Here is a 20,373-nt window from a genome sequence, read left to right as displayed (position 1 = left end):
TCTTTTGTAATGCTGGATTTCTTCTAACACATTCCTTGAGTTTTTCCTTGTCTGGGAAGACATTTACTTCTCCTTGTTTGATAATTTGGCTGGGTAGAGTATTCTTGGGTTGGCATTGTTTTCCTTCAATTTTTGGAATATGTTACTCCACTCTCTCCTCTTCTTCATAATTTCTGCTAATAAGTCTGAGCATATTCTTATTTGGGAACCTTTATATGTGATTGCTTGTTTTTCCCTAGATACTCTCATTAATTTCTCCTTTTCCTCAAAGTTGGATAGTTTAACTATTATGTGCCTTGGTGACTTCTTCTTGGGATTCAATCTTGCTGGTGTTCTTCCAGGCTCCTGAATGGTTGCCTGGTTTTCATTCATTAAGCTGGGGAAGTTTTCCTCCAAGAATTCTCTCACTATTGTTGCAAATGACTTCTTTGTTGTGTCTTCCTCCTGTAAGCCAATAATAATGTTATTCCCCTTCATAGCATCAGACATAGGCCTTAGGTTTTCTTCAGTTTCTCTGATGATCTTATTAGATTTTTGTTCACGTTTGTTAAAGTCTCCTTGGCTGTCCTCCAAGTCACTGATGCGGTTCTCTCATTCCTCCAGTCACTTCTCAAGGTCCATGTTTCTGCTACTGTTTTTGTTATCTCCTCCCTAAGCTCCCGTATTTCCCTTTGATGTGTGGCTTTTATCTCCTCTATCATTTCATCCAGTGGAGCTACAAGGGTTTAGTCTCTGCCCCAAGGCAGGCGACAAGCTGAAGCTGAGCCGAGGTAAAGCCACTGCACAGCCCTCAAAGACCTCAAAGACCGTGGGGGGACAGAGAGAGAGAGATGTAAACAAAAGCAACAATGTAGCTGAACCCCAATCCGTGGAGCTTGGAGAGTTTGGGTTTAGTCCCTGCCCACACATGGTGGTGTCAAGCTGTGGCTGTCTCGTGAAAAAGCCCCTGTGCTGCCTTTCAGGGCTGTGGGGGCAACAATGTAGCTGAACCCTGATCAAGGGTCTTGACCCTGCCCTGAGGCAGACGGGGCAAACTGTGGTTGTGTTGAGACCAAGCCCCCCTACAGGTTCCAAATGGTCCCAGCTCTGGCAGAGACAGTGGTGGGGCCAATGTCAAGTCCCAACTGGCTTCCACTATGATAAGCCAAAATCCCCCAACCCCTCAAAACCCAATGGGTCTGTGCCTACTTATCTTTATGATGTTCCTCCTGCATTCCAGCAGTTTTGAATTTCCCTCTAAGCAACTCTCCTGGTCTGGATTCTGCGGAGTCCCTATGGTATGTGTCACTCCGTCGCCATCTTCCTGGAAGACCAACTAATTCCTTTTAGGCCACTATACTTGAACATAATATAGTACAGTGAGCACTTTGTGGACTAGGAAAATGAGTGTCATTTCTATTCCTTAGAACTTTCCATGTACCTTAAGTTTTGAAATTATTATCGAATTTAGGAAAAATTGCTTGAAGTTTCCAAAAATTAAAAGAGAGAAGCAATTCTATATATATGAATGTTAAGTAGGTTGAATTCAGTAAGCCTATCTTTTATTCAATATACATGTTTTTAAAGTTTTCCTTTTTAATATTTCTGTTATGAAAATTATCTTTAAAAATTCCTTGGTTTTAGAAGATCTATCCTTGTTTAATTTTGCTGTCATCTACTATTTATTTACTTAGCATTTCCCTTCTTAAGTCTGAGTTGGCTTAGAAAAATAAATTGTTAGGCTTCTTTAAATGCTGACATCAGCATTTATAAATAATGAATTTAGTTGGCATAGAATTTAACAGAAATACACAATTGCTGCCTTAGCCAATGGAAATGGCTATTCCCTAAGTGTTGAAGGTATAATAGCTTTGAGATTTTTAGATGAGAGGGAAAGAAATAGATGTGTTTGAGTAGAGGGCAGCTATGTTTATGGGTTTTACTGATAGATATTTTGTATAAAGCAAGAACTGCTAAGCGTGGAAGCCTAAACTTAAATCATGTTAGACAGCCAACATTGATGGGTTGATGGTAAGACACAGCTGTAATGTAGTCTGACTCTGACAGCAGCCTTAGCAGATTTTCCCGTTGCTTCAGCTCTTATACAAAAGCATTCAGTTGGCTAAGGACCAAAGGTATGTTCTTAGTATACAAAGATAAGATAATTAATTAATAGAAAATAAACAGAAAGCTAATAGTAGATATTATCTAATGGATATGATTTATGAAAGGTATTTTCTTGATATCTGTAATGTAAACTATTATACTTATTTTTAATTCTCCTTAATTGATTAGAAATTTGGGGAAATAACATTCACACTTTAAGGGAAATGTATTAGTGACAAGTAGAGAATAGGTTGAATAAATCCAATATATTTCTTACAAATCACACTGGTTTATGTCCTCATAGAGGAGATCATTTATGTAATCAACATGATTTTAGTGCTCATATTCTTTAATTAAATATCAATTTATTTCCCATACAATTATTTATTTCCCATACAACTTATTGTATATTGACAAAATGTTAATGAACTTGCATTATATTAGCAACTTTATCTTTCAAATAATTGAAACCTGTTTCCAAGCCCAATATTTGAAATCACGAACAAACACAAAAATGAAGAATATGTACATATCAGTTCTATCCTGGTACATAGCCACCTGTCCTCATGGGACTTCCAAGTCTATACATTTTTATGGAAGCCGACCATGGCATTTTTCTCTTGCTCATGTGTTCAAACTGCCAACTTTTCAGGTAGTTGAGTGTATAACCACTGAATACCTGTAGAAAATAAAACTAAAGGCTTGAACTCTATGAAGCATGCTTGAAAATCACATTACATCATAAGATAAATAGGAAAATAATAATAGTAATCAGAATTAATACCAGAATGCAAACTATCCTCACAACTTAAATTTTAAATATCTAACAACCTCACACTATTTTCCATCAAGAACTATTATGAGACTAATGGCTAAATATTAAGACTCAGTTACAATATACTTGGTCCAAAGAAAGAAAAATATGAAGTGATACCATATAGTGACCCCTGAATATTCTGAGATATATTCTTATTTTGGGGGTCTTAATTTTCAACAAAGTCTTTTCAGTTTTCTAATATCCAGAATTATTTATATTGAGATTCAAATAATAAATATAATAAAGTCTTCAAATTGATAAAAATATAAAATGTTTTAGTTACTGAGAGCCATTGTAACAAAAATATCAGAAATGAGAGTTTAGAGAAGAGAAATGTACTTTTTTAAAGTTCAGAAAGCTAGAAATTGGAATAGCTTCAGGGGGAACATTCTTTCTTTTTACCACTTCTAACAGCTGACAGCAATCCTGGACATTTCTGGCTATGTAAATTTCTCTCTCTCTTCTGTCTTCCTCTTTTCCTTGTGTATTTTTCTGTGTCTATTATAGACTTTTTACAACTCAAAATTGCTTTAGAATCCACCCTACATTGGCCACTGGCTCTAGTGGACTACATGCTTGGCTACCTAACCTCACGGTCAGCAGTTTGAAACTACCAGCTGCCCCCAGGGGGGAAAGATGATGCTTTCTATTCCCATAAAGAGCTTCTGAACCCCATAGGGGCAGCCCTACTCTGTCTTAGACGATCCACATGAGTCAGAAATGTGTCAGTGGCAGTAAGTTTGGTTTGGGTTTACCTTTATAGATCAAGTAGTTAGAATTTCAACATCCATTATTAGAAGGAGACATAATTCAGTATTTGAACTTAGGAAGTTGTTTCAAAGTAAAAATAATATATAGTACCAATAACTAGGTCCCTTTAAGTACTTGACTGCTAGTTGTAAGTTTGCGGATTCAAACCTACCATTAGATGTTTTAGATGACAGCCCTGGAATGGAGCAGTTCTCTGTATCTATGTGGTTTTCGTGCATGAAGTGAATTGGTGGCAACTAACAACTGTAACTATAACTTCTGGGACTGTAAGTGGCACAAGCAATTAAGCAGTGAACTATAAAATAAAAGTTGGCCATTGGAATTCACCTGCAGATACCCCAGAGGAGAGATTGGCCTATCTGCTTCTAAAAGAATAAAGTCATGGAAACCATATAGAACCTACACACAGTCCAAGGAGCCAGTTGTTCAAGCAGAACAAGAGTTTTAGGAAAGGTATCCTTTCGCCATACTTATTCAATCTGCATGCTGAGCACATGATCCGACAGCTGGACTGCATAGGAAACATGAAGCCTAGGCATTGCAGGAAGGCTCATTAACCACTTGCAATACACAGATGCCACACCTAGATTGCTGAACGTAAAGAATACTGGAAGCTCTTACTGATGACATAGGAGCCTGTAAGTCCCAGTCTTAGTTCATGTGTTACACTGGGCTCTCTAGAGAAGCAAAATCAATGATGCTTATATGTATATGGAAAGAGATTTCTACCAAGACAAGGACCCACACAGTTGTAGTTCAAGTCCATAGGTCAGATGTATTATTAAGGCTTCTCCTAACTCCAGTAGCTGCGGGGGCTGATGAACAGGGAGTAAGAAGGTGGGTGGATGCCGAGCTGAATGAAACCAAGATTGGCTGAATGAATTCCAAAGTTGGCAGTCCGCTGATTGCTCTTGGGATCAGCAGGTGATATAATAGGAAGTTAATATATGCAGGATACAAATCCAGCAATAGAAATGCACTAGCTTTCACACATTGCCAATTTATACTAAGAAATCCCTTGAAACCCTCCACAATCTTATGAAGGCTGTGACCAGATCAAGGAGACGGATCCTCCCCACAATGGCTTGGCTGCTCCACAGCAGATCCCATCATGTCATGGAGCAAACTCTATTAGATCGTGTCATTGGAGAAGCCTAGCATACCCAGAGTGACATGGAACCGACCATAATCCCCATAGTGACATCCTTTCTGAACGAAGGTGTGGTATTTGCAACCACCTCACACGCACGTGAAAGTTATACAGTAAGTACGGCTGAAGAATTGATCCATTTGAATTGTGGTGGTGGCAACGAATATTAAAAGTACCGTGAGCTGCTGGAATAACAAATACACCTGTCTTGGAGGTAGGACAACCAGAGTGCTCCTTAGAAGCGATGATAGCAAGACTTTTGCCCATGTACTGTGGGATACAAAAAGATTTTCCCCCAGGTTGTCTCCTGCTTGCTAGCTCATTGTGTAGTCAGCTGCTTAGAAGTTTTCTCCCTGAAGACATCAGCCATCCAGAGCAATCAGACTATTGTCTATCCCACAGTAGGTAGGACTCACACCCTGCTGATAAGGATAGTGGGTTGCTTTCCTGAAGGAGAGCTCAGAATAGGTCAAACCAACTCAAGACCAAGGTTAGGCTGCCCTCTTGAATCTAGGATCTGCTCATCTTGTCACATGTGTACCCCTAGTCCATGTAATAGTCCTTCCTATTACATGTGGACCTCTAGCTTGTCCCTCTCCCATTGCTATATTGCCTATGGTACAACCTCTTCCTGTGACATATGTGGTTACCTGTAATCAGGGGGCTTGCATGCCCCTAAGTATATAAGACTTGGTTAGAAATATAGTCTCTCCTCTCATCTCCCATCTCCACATGGACCACCAAGAGGGACTGAGGCTAGCATGCTACAATAAAATGTGTCTGACTCCTTTGTTTTATGTTCTCTCTTATTCTATATTCTCTAGACTTTACTACAATCTTTATATATTATCACCATATGATTGTGCCTATGGACCCTCCATGGTTATTAGAGGCTGGATTACTCTGATAATGTACTTTGGACATGTTATCAGGAAAGGCCAGACACTAAAAGAAGACATCATTCTTAGTAAAGTATAGAATCAAATAGAAAGTCATCAGAGATAGATTAACTCAGCAGCTACAGTAAAGGGCTCAAATAAAACCCCAATTGTGAAGATATCAAATAACGTTTTATACATAGGATTGCTATAAGTTGGAATCAACTCAAAAACACCGGACAAAATAAAATAATATTTATAAACTACTTATTCTATCTTTGGAATTAAAAATAGATTTACATTAGTAGAAATAAATTCACTAAATCAAACTCAGTAGTTTATTGTGATCATTACTAGCTATCTTTTTGGTTGAAAGCGCCTTAAAGAATTTTAACTTCAATATTTTCTATGTATGGAAAAACCAAAACCAAACTCACAGCCATCTAGTCAATTCTGACTCATTGTGACCCTCTGAGGACAGGGGAGATTTCACCTGTAGGTTTCCTGGACTATCACTCTGTACAGATGGATAAAGCCTCTTTTCTCCTTCTTGGAGTGTGTTAGTTTTTAAATGGTAACCTTGTGGCTAGCAGCCAAACTTGTAACTTCTAGGGCACCATGGTAGATCATAGAATGGTACTCATGCGATTATTTTAAGAAGTAAATGAATTAACAAGTTTAAACCATTGAGTAAATTCAAACGCATTTAGTCTTAAATATGAATGATATATAAATGGAAAAGAGTGCTCTTGGGGAAAAGAAAGATGGAATATATCTACTGCAGTAGGTGACTATTTATTCGAGTTTAACATACTGTGGCATGTGTGTGTTTCTGTGATGCTGGAAGCTGTCATCAGTAATTCAAAAGCCAGAAGCGTCATCCAAAGTGAACAGGTTTCAGCAGTGCTTCCAGACTAAGAACAGAATGAATAGGCTGTCCATTTTTGAGAAGTGAGCAAAGGAAAACATTATGGACAGAATCAAAACATTAGAACATTGCTGAAGATGGGAGATGAATTTCTCGAGTCAAGAGGTCCTCAGACTATGACTGAGGAAAAGCTGCCTTCCAAAAATTGAGTTGCCTGGAATGTGAGGGAGACCTCGCTGCGCCATCTGTCACCCCACTGATCTCCAGGGCTGATTTGGCTGACCTGGCTGGCTATGTGGGTGCCACCTTCCTCCCTCACTGCTCCATGTGAGTCCCCCCAAGGCTGCATGCTCTGTTGAAGATAACGACCTTCCCTTATAGAAGGAGGATCATCCTTTGGTCAAGGGTATATAAGTAGCTACGCTCTTCTCATAGAACCTCCAAACAAGCCCTCAAAAATAGAGTTGACCATAGTGACATGGATGGAGTCCCCCTCCTGTGGGAGTAAGGCTTTCTGGACCTGCACTTGTTCAGGAAGCACCTTCAAAGTGAGAAGAAACAGCGATGAATATCAACTAATATTCAGATATTGGAATATAGGAAGTACGAATCTAGGAAAGTTGGAAGTTTTTTAAAAAATGAAGTGAAGGACCTGAAAATTAATATTTTCAGCATTAGTGAGTTGAAATTGACTGGTATTTTTCATTTTGAATCAGAAAACTATATGGTTTACTATTCTGAGAATGAACCAATCAAGAGGAATAGTGTTGCATTAATCCTCCAAAATGGCTATTTCAAGATCTAGCATGAAGTACAGAGCTGTTTGTCATAGGATTATATGTATGCGCATTCAAGGATTGTGATGGTGGCACAGGACTAGTAAGTATTTTCTTCTGTCGTACATGGGGTCACTCTGGTTTGGAACCAACTCCAGGGTACCTAACAATGACACAACAACAACACATTGAAGGATATCCAATCAATACAACTATTATTCAAATTTCTGTATCAACTAACAAAGCTAATGAAGTTGAAGAATTTCACAAATGTCTTCTTTCTGAAATCGATCAAATATGCAAACAAAATGCTTTGACAATTATTGGTGATTAGAATGCAAAGGCTGGAAAGAAAAAGGAACGGTAGTTGGAAAATATAATTTTGATGATAGAAAAAAAGCTAGAGCTTGCATGATAGAATTTTGTAAGACTAATGACTTCTTTAATAGCAAATGCTTTTTTCCAACACAAAAAACTATTATACACATGGATTTCCCTAGATAGAATACACAGAAATCAAACTTACTCCATCTGTGGGAGGAGCCAAGGGGAAACTCAATACCAGAAGCTAAAACCAGACCAGGAGCAGACTGTGGAATAGACCACCAATTGCTCTTATGTAAGTTCAGGTAGAAGCAGAGCAAAATTAAAACGAGTCCCTGAGAGAAAAAGCACAACCTTAAGTCTATCCAACCTGAATTTGGAAATATCTCAAAATTAGATTTGGTACATTGAATATTAAAGAAAGAAGAGCTGATGAGCCATAAGATGACATCAAGATATAATTCATGAAGAAAGCAAAAGGTCATTTAAAAGACAGAAAAGATAGAAATGGATGTTACGAGAACCTCTGAACTTGCTCTTAATTTTTAAAGCAAATTGAAGAAATGATGAAGAGCTGAATAGAAATTTTCAAAGGGCAGCTCAAGAAGACAAAGCATATTATAAAATGTGCAAAGGCCTAGAGTTAGAAAACTAAAAATGAAGAATTCATGCAATGTGTCTTATAAAGAACTCAAGAAAAAAATTCAATCCTGAAGCTGCAATATTAAAAGATTCTACGATCAAAATATCGAATGATGCCAGAAGGATCAAACAAAGCTGCAAAAACACCAAGCCACTGAACCAAAAAGAACTAGTCAACAAGCAGCAATTACGAGAAGTATGAGCGAGAACCTAGGTACTCAAAGAAGATGTCTAAGCTGCACTGAAAGCATTAGCCAAAACCAAAGCTCCAGGAATTGATGGAGTACTAGTTCAAATGTTCCAAGCTGAAGAAGCACAGGAAGTTTGGAAGACAGCTAATTGGCCAACTGACTGGAAGAGATCTATATTTGTATTCATTCCATAGAAAGGTGACCAAACAGAATGGTTAAATTACAGAACAATATCAATTGCTAGTAAAATTTTGTTGAAGACTATTCAAAAATGGTTGCATCAGTATATTGACAGAGAGCTGCCAGAAATTCAGGCCAGATTCAAAAGAGGATGTTAACAAGGGATAACATTGTTGAGACTAGATGGATCTTGGCTGAAAGAAGAGACTACCAGAAAGGTGTGTGCGTGTGTGTGTGTGTATTTGTTAAGGCATTAGACTGTGTGAACCGTAACAAAGTATGTATTGCCTTGATATGAACAGGGATCCCAGAACACTATATTGTACATATGTGGAACTAGTACATGTATCAAGAGACCGTTGTGTGAACAGAAAAAGCACATACTGTATGGTTTAAAATGACAAAAGGTGTACACCAAGGTTGCATCCTTTCAATATCCTTTCCTCTCCGCATAGTTAATCAATTGTATACTGAACAAATAGTGAGAGAAGATAGATTTTATGAAGAAGAATGTGGCATCAGATTTGGAGATTTATTAAGAACATTTTTTGCTGGAAATGGGCAGGACTTTAAGCACTTGCTGATGAACATCAAGAATTGCAGCATTTAATATGGATGACAACCATATTAAAGAAAACCAAAAAAGTGACAAGTGGTCCAGTAGGTAATATCATGGTAAAAAGCAAAATGATTGAATTTGTCAATGATTTTGTCTTGCTTGGATCTACAATCAATGCTCCCGAATGCAGCAGTCAACAGATTAAAGGAAACATTGCATTGGGTAAATCTGCTGCAGAAGACCTCTTTAAAGCGTTGAAAGAAAGGGTATCACTTTGAGGACTAAGGTGCACCTGATCCAATCCATTATATTTTCGACTACTTCATATGCAAACGAAAGTTGGACATTGAATAAGGAAAACTGAAAAAGAATATTCCAAGTATCATGGACTGTGAAAACGACAAACAACTTCGTCTTGGAAGAACAGAAGAATGCTCCTTGGAAGCAAGGATGGCAAGACTTCATATCAAGTACTTTGGACATGTTGTTAGGAATGATCAGTCCCTGGAGAAAGACATCGTTCTTGGTAAAGTAGCAGGGCAGTTAAAAAAAAATAGGAAGACCTTTTAGAAGATGGATTACACAGCGGCTGCATTATGGGCTCAGCTCTAGTAACAGTTGTGAGGGTGGGGCAGTGTTCCCTTGTGTGGAAGACGGGCAGCTCTGAGTCGAGACAGACTTGATGGCACCTAACAACCAGAGCACAACCTATGGAGTCAACCAAAAATAAAATTGTGAGCCAACATCCAGAATATATCCCCTCACTAGGAAGAATTTTAAGTACTTTTCTAGGCAATTAAATGAGAGGCAATAGATATAAAGATGTGAGAAATAAAATGGATTAATTTGTTGGTATGTATCAAAATTTATATTATCTTAAAGTCAGAAATAGCAAAACTATTGAATAGTGGAACATAAAATCCACACATCTTAAAAATAGAATTACAAAATCCATTTGAAAAACCCAGTCAAAAATTGTAATGATTACTTTTGGTCATCAGTATAATGCCTATGTAATGCTAAAGGAGAAATAATTATTAGCACAAAGGTCCACCCAGAGTTTGTCTTTGCTGAAAAGTGATAATTATTGATTTTATCTTAGTTGATAAGATTTGTTTAAAAATAAACATTGCTTACTGGAGCCATACCACAGATCTAACAAGTCATGAGCAAACAATCCAAGGTCACATATCTGTTTTTGGAAATAGGTAAATCTGGAGCCTTCTTAGTCCTTCTTGCATTAGAATGAGTTTATTTCAGGATTACTAGTTTATTCATGTTAATTTATTGGTCCACCAGTGTGGTAGGTTGGGTGCTTTAGAGAAACAAATCCACAGAAACTCATGTATAAGAGAGTTTTATATTAAATAGTAAGTGCACAACAAGAAAACAGCCCAACCCAGTGCTGACCAAGCCAACAAGTTCATTAGCCTATATGTCCGACACCACTCCACAAAGTCCTCCTCCATCTCACAAAACAGACGCAATGATGCCAACTACAGGAGGAAAGCTGAGTCAGTGAATGTGGAAGCATTTCAGCGCTGGCAGGGGTCTCCACACAGCTGCTCCAGCATCCAGGGCTGCATCAGGGTAGGTCCATGTGGCTTCCCCTTGGGGATGTCTTGCAGGAAGTGTGCCTTGCCAACTAAAGCAAAGAACTGGCTAAGGCAGCTGCACGCTGGTCCGACCATCACAAAGCAAGAGACCCCAGAGCTAGAAAGGCGAGATTCACCAAGTCATTTATCCCTCCACCCTTCAATTAATCCCACGTGTTTATCAGCCAGGTTGGCACAATAAACTACCTACCTCAATCCACCGCTTGCCAACTTGGCACCTGTTCATCATTCTTTACCCTCACAATTGCAATTAAGTAACACCTACACCTTAATCCTATAATCCTGTATGTTCCCCCACCCATGAAAGTTTGTAAGCCATCCACTTCATGTTTTTATCTCCCTAATTTTGGGTATCCAATTAATATACTGCTCACTTACATCAACCCAGTGCTCTCAGGAGACAATCATATTTTTTGGCATGAAGAGTTTCATTCCAGTTGGAACCTTGTGAAGACCACGTCTATAAGCAAAATCAAACCGGAAAGGCCATCCATGAAGTCAGCATCAATATACACCAGTTCACAGGCTCAGAAATCTCCAGATGGTCGGGTCCTGGTCAACTCAGTGTGGGCTGCCTCCCTCAGCCTCCTTGCCTTTAGACCATGGGCTCTAACAAATACTCAACAAGCCTAGCCCCCTAGTGCTAGGTCATGAACCTTAGACCAGTCACCCACTCTCATCTTCTCCTCTTTTTTCCTGTAAACTAAGTCCACAGGTGTTGGTGCCCAAACTTAACCCGTCTCTTTATTGCTGCATTTCTCCCACTTCCAGTCAACAAATAGATCCTGGTGGTCACCTAGCAAGCATCTTAGCCTGCTCACGGGCTCCCTTTAACATTCAGTCCTAGAGGGGAGTGTTCTTCATGGTTCCAGATTTTTCCAGCTTCTGACAAAGACCATTGGTTCCTGAGCACTCCAAAGCACTGGGGGAGGCATATCTTTTCAAAGCTTCTTTGCAGGCATGACCTAAACCTGTCTAAAGATCAAATTTTAGTGGCTGAAAGCTAGTGGGCTTACAAACTTTCTATTTTCATTTTCCCCATATTTTCTCCAGAAAACCACTGAGTAAACTGTGTGGCTTTATCTGACCTCTGGCTAGACGAAGAAGAAACACTACCATGAGGGCAAGGGGAAAACATCTACTCTCCATGTTATGATTTGTTTCTCTAGTACCTAACTCCCAAGGTACCATAATGTGTTAGTCTGGTTACTTTAGAGAAATAAATCCACAGAACCTAATGTATAAGAGAGTTCTATGTAAAGGTTAAGTGCACCTCAAGAAAACATCCCAACCCGCTAATGCTCAAGACCACAAGTCCAACATTAACCCATATGTCTAATACCAATCCACAAAGTCCTCCTCTATCTCACAAAACACATTCAATGATGCCAAATGCAGGAGGAAGGCTGAGCCAGTGAATGTGTAAGCATCTCAGCGCTGTCAGGGGTCTCCACATGGCTGCATCGGCAAGGGTCCATGAAGCTTCTCCTTGGGGATGTCTTGCAGGAAGTTTGCCTTGCCAGCTGAAGCAGGGAACTGCCTAAGGCAGCTGCACTGGTGCCACCATCACAAAGCAAGGGACCTGAGAACAAGAAAGGCGAGGCTCACCGAGCCATTTATCTTTCCATCCTTCAATTAACCCCACATGTGTTTATCAGCCAGGTTGGCACAATAAACTACCTGCCTCAACCAGAGATGTTCCTTCCTGGAAAATAGGTCTGAAGATCCATTAAGCAAAACTGAGAGATACATTTTAGAAGGCTAATGGGAAGTACAATCAATTAATCCCATGCAAAAGAAAAAGGAGGGGATGGGAGAGTGAAAGAAACTTAGGTCCTGTTTTAGGGAGGGATGTTGCCTCTATAGTAAATATAAGTATATGTAGTGAGATCAATGTCACAAAAGAAAACCATTAGAACAGGAATAAAAGGAAAGCAGACCCCGTGCATGGTTTTTAATTAACAGATTTTATTAGAGTTGAGCCCAAGCTGGGTGTTTAGAATGGAATGAGAGTAAAGGGGTCAGGGTGAGGGGAGCTTGGAAGACAGAGGAGAGAAAAGCCAGAAGTAAAAAAGGGGGAGCTAGAGAGTGGAAGAGACAGAGAGACAGACATGTGGTCACAGGAGAACGCAAAGAAAGTAAGAGAGGGAACAAAGGAATCCCGTGTTAATAAACTTTTGGGGCAGAAATAAATTATGTCTGAAAGGAACTTGTGCTCCCCTCCCATTGGCTGTGGCATCAGCAGTGGGAAGGAAGTAGAGGTTGTGTTTCTGTGAGAAGTCTTGAGAAGGGGAGGTATCAGATTACAATAGTTGGGCCTGAAGAAGGGCTTAGAGACCTTTAGAAACATGTATGAATTCCTGAATGCAAAATCAGTTTGCTCTTTACATTTTTATCCAAACCAAAATAAAAAGTAAAATATATATATATATATATATATATATATATATATACACATATATATATATACACATATATATAGTTGGTGGAAAAAACATACAAACTGAAGGAATAAGAGCTGAAATTTGAAGCTTAAAGACTATTATTTGTCTCACTTTCGGGGAAAAGCAATAGAGAAAACGGGATTAAGCTGTAGACTTAGAATGTCTTCAGGCAAGGAGCTGCTCAGGGACAGAGAATGAAATGTGCTCTACTCTCTTTTTAGGTCGTGATGGCACTTGTGAACTAAAGTTTCCCCCAAAAAGGACCCTGGTGAATAACAAGATGCTTAGTATACTTGTTTCAAAGAACCTATTTGATAAAGTACCTTTGAAAGAAGCTGTATACAAAGAACGGAGTCATGTCCAAAGAGAAATGCCTCGAGGGCTGCTTAAACTTTGCCCCCTCACGACCCCTTTTTTGCCCAAGAAATTTGCAACACCTGTAAGTGCTGCCGGTAACCAATTCATTCATTCATTCCACATTTGATTTAGCATTTTTTGCTCCTTCATGTTCAGAAACATTTTACTTTTGTAAAAATTTTCACCAGCCTACATTTAGTTACACAATCCCCATATGGGGCTGTGATCCAATATTTAAGAAGCTTTGTGAGAGTGGATACAAACAATTGAGTCCAAATCTTTGCTACAGATCCTAGATTGACAATCTATAATATGATCTATTATTAGGAGACTAGCACCCAGGGTTTCTCAAGCAGGAAAATGTAAGAAGTTGCATGCAGGCTTCCTTCCCCAATTTTTTCCTTATTCTTTTTATCTCTTGTTTTGGAACATGCTATTGACACGGGTGGGAAAAGGCAAAAGAAAATGGAAAATCATCAAACTGAATACGCTGATGAATAATGCAATACAAGGTACATCAGTAGTGTCGTAGTATATCAAGCACTTTTGCATAAAGACTAATTTTTGCATGATTCTTTTTAAGTCACCAGGGTAAAACTAGTTTTGTGGGGGTTTTGGTATATGAATCCCAGGATTGATGAGCCTATTGGGACAGCAGAATAAGGGGTTCCTAGGGTAGGGATACAGTGGTGGTGGTGGGGAAAGGGCGACAATGTCAAGGAGTCCATGCAGAAAAAGAACGGTTGGAAACTGATAGTGGTAGCAACTGTACAATTCTACTTGACATGGTTGAAATGTGGGAATGATCTGATATGTATTAAATCCCAACTAATAAAAAAAAGGGGAGAAAGAAAAAGAAAGCTACTCTTGAAAATGATAGGTAGCTATAAGATTGATCAGGAAAACCGTTTCTTTTGGGAAAGCCACATGGTATGATTAAGCCTTCCTCCGAGCTGCTCAGTCAGGGCCTGGGACCTGGAAATGGTGTTCACCCCTATTTGGTGCTATTACCTTGCCAAAGGCTTAATGTGTAATTATTAGTTCTGCATCTATATCATGCATTTGGCCAACCCCATTTCTTTATCCAGACAGGGATGGGTAGGGTCCTTTGTCTGCAATTAGAGGTATGTGTGCAACACACTATGCAGAATTATCCACAGGGAGTGACTACAGAGAATCGAAGCCCTTTAGTAATACTGATATTACTCTGCTCTTTTTCATGTAAGCACTGCTCTAATAACTAAGTCATGCCTTTCTTGGTGACCTTGACACCTGCAAAGTATGTGGTTGGGTTAACATCTTAGTGCTGTTGCTTCTGGTGGCAGTTGAATTATAGTCAATTAATATGGCCTCGAGCCAAAATTCTTTATGTACTATATAGTACAGTTACGGACTCTGGAACACCTGTGTCGATAGACCAAATTTGGAGAGCCTTTTCTAGTATATTAAGGAACAGAACAAGACATCTTCCGGTAAATAAATTCACTCACTGTCATCAAACTGACGCCAACTCACTCTATAGGGCAGGGTAGAGCTGCCCAAACGGGTTTCCAAACCTGTAACTCTTTACAGGAGACAAAAAAACCCAAACCAAACATTTTCCCCAAGGAGCTGCTGACCTTCGAGCCAGCTGCACAGCACACAACCCCTAGGACACCCGAGTTCTTTTAGATGGGGCATACTCGTACCACCGGAGCGCTAACACACCTCACCTCACCTCACCTCACCCAGAACGCCAGGGCACTGTTTCCTGAGCTTTCTTCCAAGAAAACCTGCTATAACTTTGGGATACTTTTGGCTTCTGGCTCCGGACTCTGCATTAGCTCAGCTCGGCCTGACATGTGGATTTGTGACTGAATAGCACCCACCTTAAGAGACATTTCCGTAGTGTCATGAGTCTTGGTGGGACACTGCAGTGAATTACAGAACCCAGCGATGTGAGACAATATACTCGCGGTAGGATTGGGGGGATTGGGGGTGGAAGAGCTGAACATTTGGAATATCTTATTCTTCAACACCTTGAGACTAGTCTGGTACTAATTCTTAAAGAATGTATTATAGCCTTTGTTATTTATCCTCCGTGTAGTGGCACTCGCTATTGTGGGTTGCTGGGTTGTGCACGTTTGAGGAATGGATTACTGTATCATATTCATCACATCAGCTCTTTTTCATGCACGGCTGTTTCGATAGAAGCAAACTCTCCTACTTTATTAGTTCATCTAACAGTAATTAGAAAAATAAATAAAATAAATAAAAATAAATAAAAAGGCAAACAAGGTAAAAAAAAAACCCAACCAATGTAAGGCAGGGAGAAACTGATTCCTCTTCTAGAGCCAAGCTGTGGTTACTCCCTAACACTTTCAGGGCATGCGTAAGACATCTTAGAGTTATTCTAAAACCACTCTCCATTTACGCTCCTTCTGAGCTATGCCAACTCAGTTCTACTAGTTTCCATTTAATCTCGAAATCCTAGGTTAGAGTTTTGCCGAAACAGCCAAAAGGTGGTACAAAATGAGAAAGCGAATAGTCAGTGTATCACCCTGTTACATACTTAATAAAGCTCGATGATTTTATATGTGTGCTTACCCTTTAATAAAAGTGTGGCTTGTTATGATGATTTTCATAGAGAACATTTTTAGCAAACACATTAGACTCTCAAATCTAGTTGAAAGTTGTCCTTATTTCTAAGTGTCACCTTGAGAGGTTAAATATTTTTAATAAAGTTTTTGTCACTACTCAAAATGTTTATTTTTAAAAGTCATACATCCTTTTTTTATTGCTAAGTCAAAGAGGTATCAAAAGGAAAAATTACATGATAAGACTTGTAACTACAAGGTGCGTCAAAGGAAGCAAAAGTGGGACCAGGCCCAGGGCAATATGAATCAATGAACGTGGGATGGAGAAGGATGGGGGAGAACAGTGAACAGGGGCTGAATATAACATGAGGGGACAGGATCTAGAGAAAAATCTAGGACAAGCTCCTGGGTAAAGAAATAATGGGACCCGATTTCTAAACCAATGTGCTTAACAGTCGTTCTCGCCATTGATGTTGTCTCTTCTCAGCCCTTCTCATCATCCTCGATCAACTCCAGCTGCTCATCCCTCTGGTCTTCATCATCACCATCATCCAGAAGAGCCCCCTCCTCAGCTGTGATCTGCATCCCACGCAGCCTCATCTCCACATTAGTCTCCTCTTTGCTCCTGCTCTGACCGACCGTTCTTCATCTTTACTTCTCGTTTGTTCTGTTCCTTTTCAGTTTTTTCCAGGCTTCCTAGTAGAGAATCCACTTTTGTTTAATCTGCGTCATCTTTCAATTTTCCACACTTGGAAGCTGCCCGCTGTCCACTCATGGAACTGGAACCACTGTTGCCCCTTTTTGAGACGTTTCCTGATACAGACTGGCATTTTGAGGACACTCTAGCCTGAGCAATAGGCCGAGGTGGAAGAACTCGTGCTGGGTAGCTACATATCCCATCATAATCCCCTTGAAAGCCATAGTCCACATCAAAAGAAGTGCCGCACATCCCCACTTCTGATGATTCCACACCTGCTTCTCCTCAGTTCATTTTTAGCCCTGTGGCCACATTAACATCTAAAACCCGGCCAGCAGGCATTCTGCCATCCTCCTCTGCTACAGCAGCGTGGCTTTTCCCTCCTTAACATGCTGCACAAAAGCAAAGCTTTATGAACACTGCAACCTACACTTTTGCCATACTTTGCGAGATTACCTCTAAATCAGACTTCTTGACCACGAGAGTTGAGATTTCCAGTAAATACATGGGAGCGCATGGAGCTCGGGTCTGTCTTGTTGCGAATGGTGCTGGATAAGGCGTTTGATAAGCGTGGCCATAGAGCTGGAAACATGTAGCTCAAGACCCCAAGCATCTCACAGGAAGGGGAAGGGAACATTTGCTCCTCCATTTTTGGACATTTAGCTGTCAGACAGACAGTACAGCAGTTTATGCTTTTAGCCTTGGTCCAAGAAAAAGACAACGGAGAGTAGAATCACAGTCCAAAACAAACACAGTAGTAGGAGTGAAAAAAGTTTTTGTTGATGTAAGTTACTGACAGTGGACAACCACTCTACAGTCTATCCGCAGCCTATCTTTACTGCTATATGCATTTACATTATCTCTGGTTCCTGGAAGCAACTAGGTTGGTGATCCTTAAATTTGATGGTACAGTTGTGACTCTTTTGAAGCATTGTCCTCTTCTAATTTTCACAATGTAAACACCTGAAGCTCAGGTTCAATAACTTTTCTTTAGACAGTGAGTCAGTCTCTCTCTGGCTTCAAATTCCAATCAATTACTTCAATTCATCTATCTCCAAATTCTTAACATGTCCAAGGCTTTAAATAATACCATGGTCTGAGGCTTTAAATAATACCATTTCCATTATTTCTATTTCTCACTATATTTAAATCAAATGGCTTTGGAATTCACTGGTTCCTGAAATTCCAATCAAAATAGATATCTTAATATGAAGTTCTAAATGCAAAATGCTTTTTAAAATAAAAATTTTAAAAATTGTATAGGATACATATTCTAATTTTAAGTTTACTTTATAAATAAATTTTATCCATACCACATTAACAAAATTTGAAATCACATTTATTGTTGCAGTTACAACATATTTATTAATATTTAAAAAATTCAAACACAAAGTAATAAATTTGGCTTTAACCTCCCCCCTCCATGGGAAATATGGTTTGGTAAAAGAAAAATCAAATCTATATACATCAGTTAGATGCTGAAATTTATAGTTCTTTAAATAATGATACCAACAAAAGAAAATTAACATCAACTGATTAGGACATAAAAGTAAATAGTTTATAATAATATAAGTAGCAGAAAACACCCTGTTCCACAAGTAATTTTTAAAAAAGATTTCTATGATAGTACAGTTGATCCCTAACAACTCTGAGCCATTAGGGCACTTCAACACATACGAAGTAAAAGAAATGGATATAGTGCTTATTGCCACAAATTAGAGGTCATCATCATTCATGAGACTAAATACCCTCCCCCTCCCCATTGATAATAGTGGCTTCTTATTCCTTAAAGGTAGAAACTCCACTCTTCACTGTAGAAAGATGAAGTCATCTCATCAAAAGGCACATTCTTATCTGTAAGACAAACAAACAAACAAGTAAATCCATAAAGTGCCTTTTTGGGATGAAATGTAAACATATTTAAGTATTCACCAAGATAACTTATTGCCATCAAGTTAATTCTGATTCACTGTAACCCTGTCGGGCAGAGTAGATGAGATCTATGGATTTTGAGGCTGTAAATATTAACCTGAGCAAGACAGTCTTGCCTTTCTCCTGAGGAACAGTGATGCCTTTGAACTGATGATAACGTGGTCCGTAGCCGGAGCTAACCACTGTAATTCCCTATCCCATCAGGGATTGGAAGGACAAAAATATGATAAAGTATTAAAGTAAGTTATAATGAAAAACATTGGTTGAAAATATATAATTACTCGGTCTATATTATTTAGCTCCAGTAACAACCTTTCAATGATAATTCTAACATTAAGGAGCCCTTGTGGTGCTGTTGTGTAAGAATTGGACTGCTAACCACAACGCTGGTAGTTCAAGGCCACCCAATTTTCCCTCACCACCCTACAGAGCCTGTGTACTATATAGGGTCACACTCTGAGGCAGTGGCATACCCTGGCTCAGGCTTTTAATTCAGCTTGGAATAGTACTTTCTTCCCATTTCCATCTCTTATTTGCATATTCTTTAGAATGCAACTACAGTTTAAATGTCACCTCGTTGGTGATATCTTGAGATACCCTAGGCTGTCACCCCTAAGGTAGCAGCTCTTTTCCCGTGTTTGTAAAAGGTGTGGAGGGTGAGAGCCAAATGGGGAAACTAGCCTAGAGAGTTGAACCATAAGTTGCCAAAGGGGGAAGATGCTGGAAGACTAAACCAAGAATGCACTTGGTTTGTGTGAATCAGCTATGGGAAGCATTCTAGTCTCTACAGAGGCCAAAGTCCCCCAACCAAGAAGGATGATCAGTACCATTGCTGTGGCCAGCAAAGAGAAAAGACAGCAAATGGATCCTCTCCTCTGAACAGGTCTACATTGAATAATTTCTAGGAACACATTTTTTGTTGATGTTTTATCCTCTCTGAAATTGGGATCCATCTTACAATGGGTGGACATTGACCATTGTTCTCGGTGAGGCAGGCATTCCTACATAATTGTTACTGCTTGTACATTCACAAATGTGGTCATAAGTCTACACTGCTGTCACTTGAATTATATGCATTGCTGGGTCTAAAAGGGTTGAGTTTATCTGATGTTTAAGATGCTGTCAAAGAAATGATAGCCACGAAACATCAATGAAGTGAAAGTTACTGTACATGTAGAACAGTATAAAAGAGAACAGCAAACTATGATTTGGTATTAGCGAGGCAAATGCTAATACTGGAGAAATAGCATCAATTGTGAATAAAAAATGTAAAACTATCATACTATTATTTCACAATTAAATCTACTGTGATTTCTTTTTTTCTTAGTGGTACATCTTTTTAAAATTGTCTTAAATTAATGAAAAATGGTAGAACCCTCTCCAGAAATTACATCACAAACTGAGGAGAGGAGAATAGAAGTGATAAGAATCTTAACGAAGATGCTTAAATTCTGAATTGAAGAAAGTCAACGAAATTAACTGACATGTCCTCTGGATGCCAAGATCTCTG

General features: G+C 39.2%; 1 pseudogene; it reads right to left on the bottom strand.

Annotated features, from left to right (window-relative positions):
• Positions 1 to 16,387: 16,387 nt before the first annotated feature.
• LOC142439174 (heterogeneous nuclear ribonucleoproteins C1/C2 pseudogene) lies at positions 16,388 to 18,782 on the bottom strand (annotated as a pseudogene).
• Positions 18,783 to 20,373: the final 1,591 nt, after the last annotated feature.

Source organism: Tenrec ecaudatus, chromosome 2, assembly GCF_050624435.1.
Source record: "Tenrec ecaudatus isolate mTenEca1 chromosome 2, mTenEca1.hap1, whole genome shotgun sequence".
NCBI classification, from domain to species: Eukaryota; Metazoa; Chordata; class Mammalia; order Afrosoricida; family Tenrecidae; genus Tenrec; species Tenrec ecaudatus.
Note: the sequence above shows the minus strand (reverse complement) of the source record. Positions and strands in the feature narration are given on the sequence as shown.